The 7266-nt window shown below is 43.0% G+C and overlaps 1 pseudogene; it reads left to right on the top strand.

Moving 5' to 3' along the window:
- The first annotated feature begins 3704 nt into the window (after positions 1 to 3704).
- Positions 3705 to 3848, top strand: LOC144764824 (U1 spliceosomal RNA; annotated as a pseudogene).
- The last annotated feature ends 3418 nt before the right edge of the window (positions 3849 to 7266 follow it).

Here is a 7266-nt window from a genome sequence, read left to right as displayed (position 1 = left end):
AATAATGCACCAGAAATACAGAAACAAGCATTCATCAAACAAATACACAAATTATGAAATATTTTATTTAACTCATTAAAGAATATTTAAAAAATCACAATTTTAGTAGGAAGGTTAAAGTTTTGCTAAATTCCATTGAGTCAACCCATCCTCCATACTGTATTCTGTTTGATGCACTTGTACCACTCCCACAAATCAATCTGAGAAAACAAACCAACTGTTGGCCTCCAATTGAAATTCCTTCACATTCACAGAACACTGTAAAATGTTCAATTGTACCTTTTGCTTTTTATTTATATTCACTTGACTAATCTGTTAATATAATTAAATATTCTAAGCAGTCGCAGACTTCCTGAGTAGGCTTTGGGACCCAAGGGTTCCCTGGATCACAGTTTAAGAACCACTGAACTAGAGTACAGTGTGGTGCAGTGCAGTACAGTGTAATGCAATACAATACTGGTGTAATGCTGGCAGTGACATGACATTGGTAATTCTTGACACTTTGTTTGGGTAATTCTTGTCAATCTTGCCAATTGATGAAGAAGCACTTCCACTTACAAAAATGGAAGACTTTTTTACCTTTGCTAGGTGCACTGGTGCATGCGCTGTGTGGGGGCACTGAGGCCCGCTATTAGGTATATTGAGGCATGCACTGTGTGGGGGCACTGAGGCCCGTTGCTAGCTATATTGAGGTGTGTACTGTGTGAGGGTACTGACACTGTGTTACTAGGTATATTGAGGCATGCACTGTGTGGGGGCACTTAGGCCTGTTACTAGGTATATTGAGGTGTGCACTGTGTGGGGGCACTGAGGCCCATTGCAAGGTATATTGAGGCATGCACTGTGTGGGGGCACTTAGGCCTGTTACTAGGTATATTGAGGTGTACACTGTGTGGGGGCACTGAGGCCCATTGCAAGGTATATTGAGGCATGTGCTGGGTGGGGGCACTGAGGCCCGTTGCTAGGTATATTGAGGTGTGTACTGTGTAGGGGTACTGACACTGTGTTACTAGGTATATTGAGGCATGCACTGTGTGGGGTCACTTAGACCTGTTACTAGGTATATTGAGGTGTACACTGTGTAGGGGCACTGAGGCCCATTGCAAGGTATATTGAGGCATGTGCTGTGTGGGGGCACTTAGGCCCGTTGCTAGGTATATTGAGGCATGTGCTGTGTGGGGGCACTGAGGCCTGTTACTAGGTATATTGAGGTGTGCACTGTGTGGGGGCACTGAGGCCCATTGCAAGGTATATTGAGGCATGTGCTGTGTGGGGGCACTGAGGCCCATTGCAAGGTATATTGAGGCATGTGCTGTGTGGGGGCACTGAGGCCTGTTACTAGGTATATTGAGGTGTGCACTGTGTGGGGGTACTGACACTGTGTTACTAGGTATATTGAGGCATGCACTATGTGGGGGCACTTAGGCCTGTTAGAAGGTATATTGAGGTGTGCACAGTGTGGGGGCACTGAGGCCCATTGCAAGGTATATTGAGGCATGTGCTGTGTGGGGGCACTGAGGTCCGTTACTAGGTATATTGAGGTGTGTACTGTGTGGGGGTACTGACACTGTGTTACTAGGTATATTGAGGCATGCACTGTGTGGGGGCACTTAGGCCTGTTACTAGGTATATTGAGGTGTACACTGTGTGGGGGCACTGAGGCCCATTGCAAGGTATATTGAGGTTTGTGCTGTGTGGGGGCACTGAGGCCCGTTGCTAGGTATATTGAGGTGTGTACTGTGTGGGGGTACTGACACTGTGTTACTAGTTATATTGAGGCATGCACTGTGTGGGGGCACTTAGGCCTGTTACTAGGTATATTGAGGTGTGCACTGTGTGGGGGCACTGAGGCCCATTGCAAGGTATATTGAGGCATGTGCTGTGTAGGGGCACTGAGGCCTGTTACTAGGTATATTGAGGTGTGCACTGTGTGGGGGCACTGAGGCCCATTGCAAGGTATATTGAGGCATGTGCTGTGTGGGGGCACTGAGGCCTGTTACTAGGTATATTGAGGTGTGCACTGTGTGGGGGTACTGACACTGTGTTACTAGGTATATTGAGGCATGCACTGTGTGGGGGCACTTAGGCCTGTTACTAGGTATATTGAGGTGTGCACTGTGTGGGGGCACTGAGGCCCATTGCAAAGTATATTGAGGCATGTGCTGTGTGGGGGCACTGAGGTCCGTTACTAGGTATATTGAGGTGTGCACAGTGTGGGGGTACTAAGGCCCGTTGCTAGGTATATTGAGGCATGCACTGTGTGGGGGCACTTAGGCCTGTTACTAGGTATATTGAGGTGTGCACTGTGTGGGGGCACTGAGGCCCATTGCAAGGTATATTGAGGCATGTGCTGTGTGGGGGCACTGAGGCCTGTTACTAGGTATATTGAGGTGTGCACTGTGTGGGGGTACTGACACTGTGTTACTAGGTATATTGAGGCATGCACTGTGTGGGGGCACTTAGCCCTGTTACTAGGTATATTGAGGTGTGCACTGTGTGGGGGCACTGAGGCCCATTGCAAGGTATATTGAGGCATGTGCTGTGTGGGGGCACTGAGGTCCGTTACTAGGTATATTGAGGTGTGCACTGTGTGGGGGTACTGAGGCCCGTTGCTAGGTATATTGAGGCATGCACTGTGTGGGGGCACTTAGGCCTGTGACTAGGTATATTGAGGTGTGCACTGTGTGGGGGCACTGAGGCCCATTGCAAGGTATATTGAGGCATGTGATGTGTGGGGGCACTGAGGCCGGTTACTAGGTATATTGAGGCATGTCCTGTGTCGCAATTGTTTTGCAACTCGCTAAATAGGTTTCGCGATTCGCTATTTGGAAGGGGCGTTCCCTTACATATAGCGAGTCTCAAAAACATGTACAAATGTTTTGCGACCGCAAAGCACTCGCAATTACCACCTACCTCAAATAGGTGGTAATGCATTTGCAAATGGGAATGGGTCCCCAGGGGACCCCTTCCCCTTTGCAAATGCATGCAATCGCAAACCATTAGTACATGGTTTTGAGACTCGCTATTTGGAAGGAAACGTCCCTTCCAAATAGCGGGCGCAAAATCTATTTAGCATGTGGCAAATAAATTGCGACTCACTAAATAGGCTTTGTACATGGCCCATGATTTTTTTGCATGCACAAATGGGTCCGCAACCCCGTTTCCCGTGCAAAAATGTGTCGTACATCAGGCCGCTGGCCCTTTGCCTGGAACCCGGTCATGCTCACGTTTCCAGGTGAACTCTTCCAGGCTTTTCAAAAACTTTTGTGAGGCCCGGGTAAAAAAAAGTGTGTAGGTGGTTCCACTCTGTTTTTTATAATCTGATTCCGGTAATTAGAAAAAAACGTTTGCTGGGGATAGAAAATTCGCCTCTTCTTGCATGGCTGCATTGACAGACATGGGCCTTTAAGAAAAGCTCCGAGGTTCCTGTCGGTTTGCCCATTTCTGTTCATCGCTGTTTCAACTGCACAACCTACACACAGTCTGACAGGTGCGAGCATGTATAACTGTGTTATAACCAAAAAAAATGATGCAACGGGTCTACGATGCAAGTGCAAATCAGGATTCAAATAAGTTATCTCTGCAAGTGGCCAGGCCGTGTTCAGCGGGAGAGCACTAAATAGAACAATTGTTCTAACATTACAGGCCCAACACTGCCATCTAGCGGGAAGTAGTTGCATTTACATCTAGTGTTAGATTGGTGTAAACAGGAGACACCATGATCACGAAGGTGGTTCTCCCAGGGTGAGGCTCATCCATTGCACTTCGGATGTGCTGACCCCTGCGATGTCCCCAAATGCGGGATACTGGACTGCATAATTTCTGGTAGCAGAAATTGATGGTTGCTAAGCGGTAACCAAGGTAACATGTTGGTTGCTAAGGATTGCGTCATGGTATGCAAATAGGATTAATGTTTTAACACTCGTTAAGTTCGTTTTTCGTGCCTATCTGTAAGCTATACCGGTATAGATTGTGTGGCGAGAAATTAGTCACGCAAGCCATCTGTTCGTTTGTAGTGATATCGCCGAGTATCACAAGAGGTATCGCCGTGTACCATAGTGTTGTCGCCGAGCAGCACAGTTTTAGGGCTAGGTCTGAATCTTGTATAGTGAGGATTTTCTAAGAAATCAAAGCAGCATGAGAATAGGGACAAAGCGCCTTCCATAAAACTCACTGTGATGAGAGTAATAGTTATATCCAAGCTTGAGTGAAGGGTAAAATTTAACGTCGGTGCATGATTATCTATAAACAGGTTAGAGTCCTGTACGGGTACATGTTTCATATCTATAAACAGGTGAGAGCCCTGTACGGATAACGTCGTTATTTTGCTAACGGTGCATGATTTCTATAAACAGGTGAGAGTCCTGTACGGATTTCGTGTGTGTTTGAATTTAGGGAATTTTCCGTGTAAAAGTGCGAGTTTGAATTGTATTTTATGTTCAAGTGGAACTCTTAGAACTTTCACTTCGCGGTGGGTTCAGAGCAAAGCGAGTTCATAATTATACGTGTTAGAAGGGTGGGGTAAGGTTACTCTACTGACAATTGAATATTATCCTTAGTGTGAATAGCGCCGTCTATTCCGAAGTGTGGATACTTGAATGTGTGTAAACTATCCTAATTAAGTGAAACGAACAGATGTTGTCTTTATAAGTCATTGTTAAGAATTAATTTTCACTGAAAAGTGTTCTTAAAATGGCGCTGTGAAAAGATTTTGTGAAGGAGGGGTAAGCGCCAGGAGAGAGAAACGAGAAACCGCAGCTGCTGTGTACGTCACAGAGCCGCGCTGGGATTGGGTGACCTACGTCACAAGCTGTATTCTGATTGGCTCCTGAGTCTCTGACGGCCTGTGAGCTGATTGGTCCTTAGGAAAATCTCCAAATTTATTGGTCGAGCTGAAAAGTGACGCAGCTCAACTGCCATTGGCTTGTTGGTGTGTTTCGCGCACGGATTGGTTGTTTTGCGGAACATCCCGGAAATATTTTACGAACGATTTTGTGAATTAAATTTTACTTTTGAAAATGAGTTATCATTTTAAACATGTTGAGAAAAAGACAACATTATTTCAAAAATTTAAGAATTTATTTTCACCTGACAAGAAAATCGAAACGCGAGGTGGTAAACTACTTCATAAGTATAAAACACCTGCAGCGTACATGGAAGGTGAATACGGATATCATACTGTCTTATGGTTCGACAGTTGGAAACGTTATACTAAAAACGATGGTGTTTTGGCTTGGCCTGATGATGGTTCATTTAATGTAAGAGTTTTAAGAAACTTACGAGAGAAAATGAATGCTCTTGTTCCAAAACCGAGACCAACTCAATTTGAAGCTTTAGTTGAGTGGGAAGATGAGATGTATCAGTTACAAAGAGAAGCTAGTGGAATTAAAAGACCTTCTAAAAATCCATCATGGAAAAGAGAAACTCATGAAGATAGATTACGAATGTGGAGACAGGGAAACATGAGTGAAGGATTGTATTTAATTCATGAAATGGTAATGGGTTCTCCTACAGGAAAATCTATGGAAAGTGAATCTGAGGATGCAATTATGGAAGAAATATATACAACTGCTAAAAATAAACAGCCTAATCAGTCTTTGAGACCTCCTAGATCATGGTCTACTCCGGTGGTTTCTACTGAAACTTCACCGAGTGCACCTCCAATTAGTGAAGCTCCTAAACTTTATCCAAATAATTGTGAAATCACTGAAACTCCTAGAAGACCAGAATTTGAGAATGCTCGAAATGAGGGTAGACATTTTTCAATGACTCCAAGAGCAAGGGAACCTCCAAAAGATTATACAAGAGAGACAAGAAATGTTGATGAGGATGATTATAATGAATACTTAAGGTCTAAAGAAGAATTAATTAAAAGAATGACAAAAGGCATGGAAGCTGTCACAGTTCCAGTAACAATAGGTCCTGTTCAACCTGTATTTGATCAAAGAAATACAAACAAAACTGGATTAACTACTGATTCAATTGCTTAAACTGTATTTTTCTTAATTCTTACTATCATGCTTGCTTTATTGCTAATAAATTTCATTTATAAAACTTACAACTTATATACCATAATTTAGAAAATAAAATCTTACTTTTGACAAACAAGCTGGTCTTGGTTATTTAGAAGTATAGGTTACCATTAGCTAGATCACGTCGCCTATAGTGGTCATTTAAATGATTGGGTTTTATTCTAATGACTATATTCTTTCTGCAAATGTATAAAATGTTTATAGTTTGTAAATAATGTGTATATAGATTTATTTGACCACCTGATTCAGTAGGCCCAAAAATATATCAGGTTCATAAATGGGTCCATGTATAGTTTAGAATTTTGTTTATAGGTTATGAAATTGGGTAGCGTAGTTTATGATATATTTTCTATAGCCCGCTGGATCAATTATCTGGTAGCAGAAATTGATGGTTGCTAAGCGGTAACCAAGGTAACATGTTGGTTGCTAAGGATTGCGTCATGGTATGCAAATAGGATTAATGTTTTAACACTCGTTAAGTTCGTTTTTCGTGCCTATCTGTAAGCTATACCGGTATAGATTGTGTGGCGAGAAATTAGTCACGCAAGCCATCTGTTCGTTTGTAGTGATATCGCCGAGTATCACAAGAGGTATCGCCGTGTACCATAGTGTTGTCGCCGAGCAGCACAGTTTTAGGGCTAGGTCTGAATCTTGTATAGTGAGGATTTTCTAAGAAATCAAAGCAGCATGAGAATAGGGACAAAGCGCCTTCCATAAAACTCACTGTGATGAGAGTAATAGTTATATCCAAGCTTGAGTGAAGGGTAAAATTTAACGTCGGTGCATGATTATCTATAAACAGGTTAGAGTCCTGTACGGGTACATGTTTCATATCTATAAACAGGTGAGAGCCCTGTACGGATAACGTCGTTATTTTGCTAACGGTGCATGATTTCTATAAACAGGTGAGAGTCCTGTACGGATTTCGTGTGTGTTTGAATTTAGGGAATTTTCCGTGTAAAAGTGCGAGTTTGAATTGTATTTTATGTTCAAGTGGAACTCTTAGAACTTTCACTTCGCGGTGGGTTCAGAGCAAAGCGAGTTCATAATTATACGTGTTAGAAGGGTGGGGTAAGGTTACTCTACTGACAATTGAATATTATCCTTAGTGTGAATAGCGCCGTCTATTCCGAAGTGTGGATACTTGAATGTGTGTAAACTATCCTAATTAAGTGAAACGAACAGATGTTGTCTTTATAAGTCATTGTTAAGAATTAATTTTCACTGAAAAGTG

Source organism: Lissotriton helveticus, chromosome 6, assembly GCF_964261635.1.
Source record: "Lissotriton helveticus chromosome 6, aLisHel1.1, whole genome shotgun sequence".
NCBI classification, from domain to species: Eukaryota; Metazoa; Chordata; class Amphibia; order Caudata; family Salamandridae; genus Lissotriton; species Lissotriton helveticus.
This window is presented reverse-complemented; position numbering and strand designations above follow the sequence as displayed.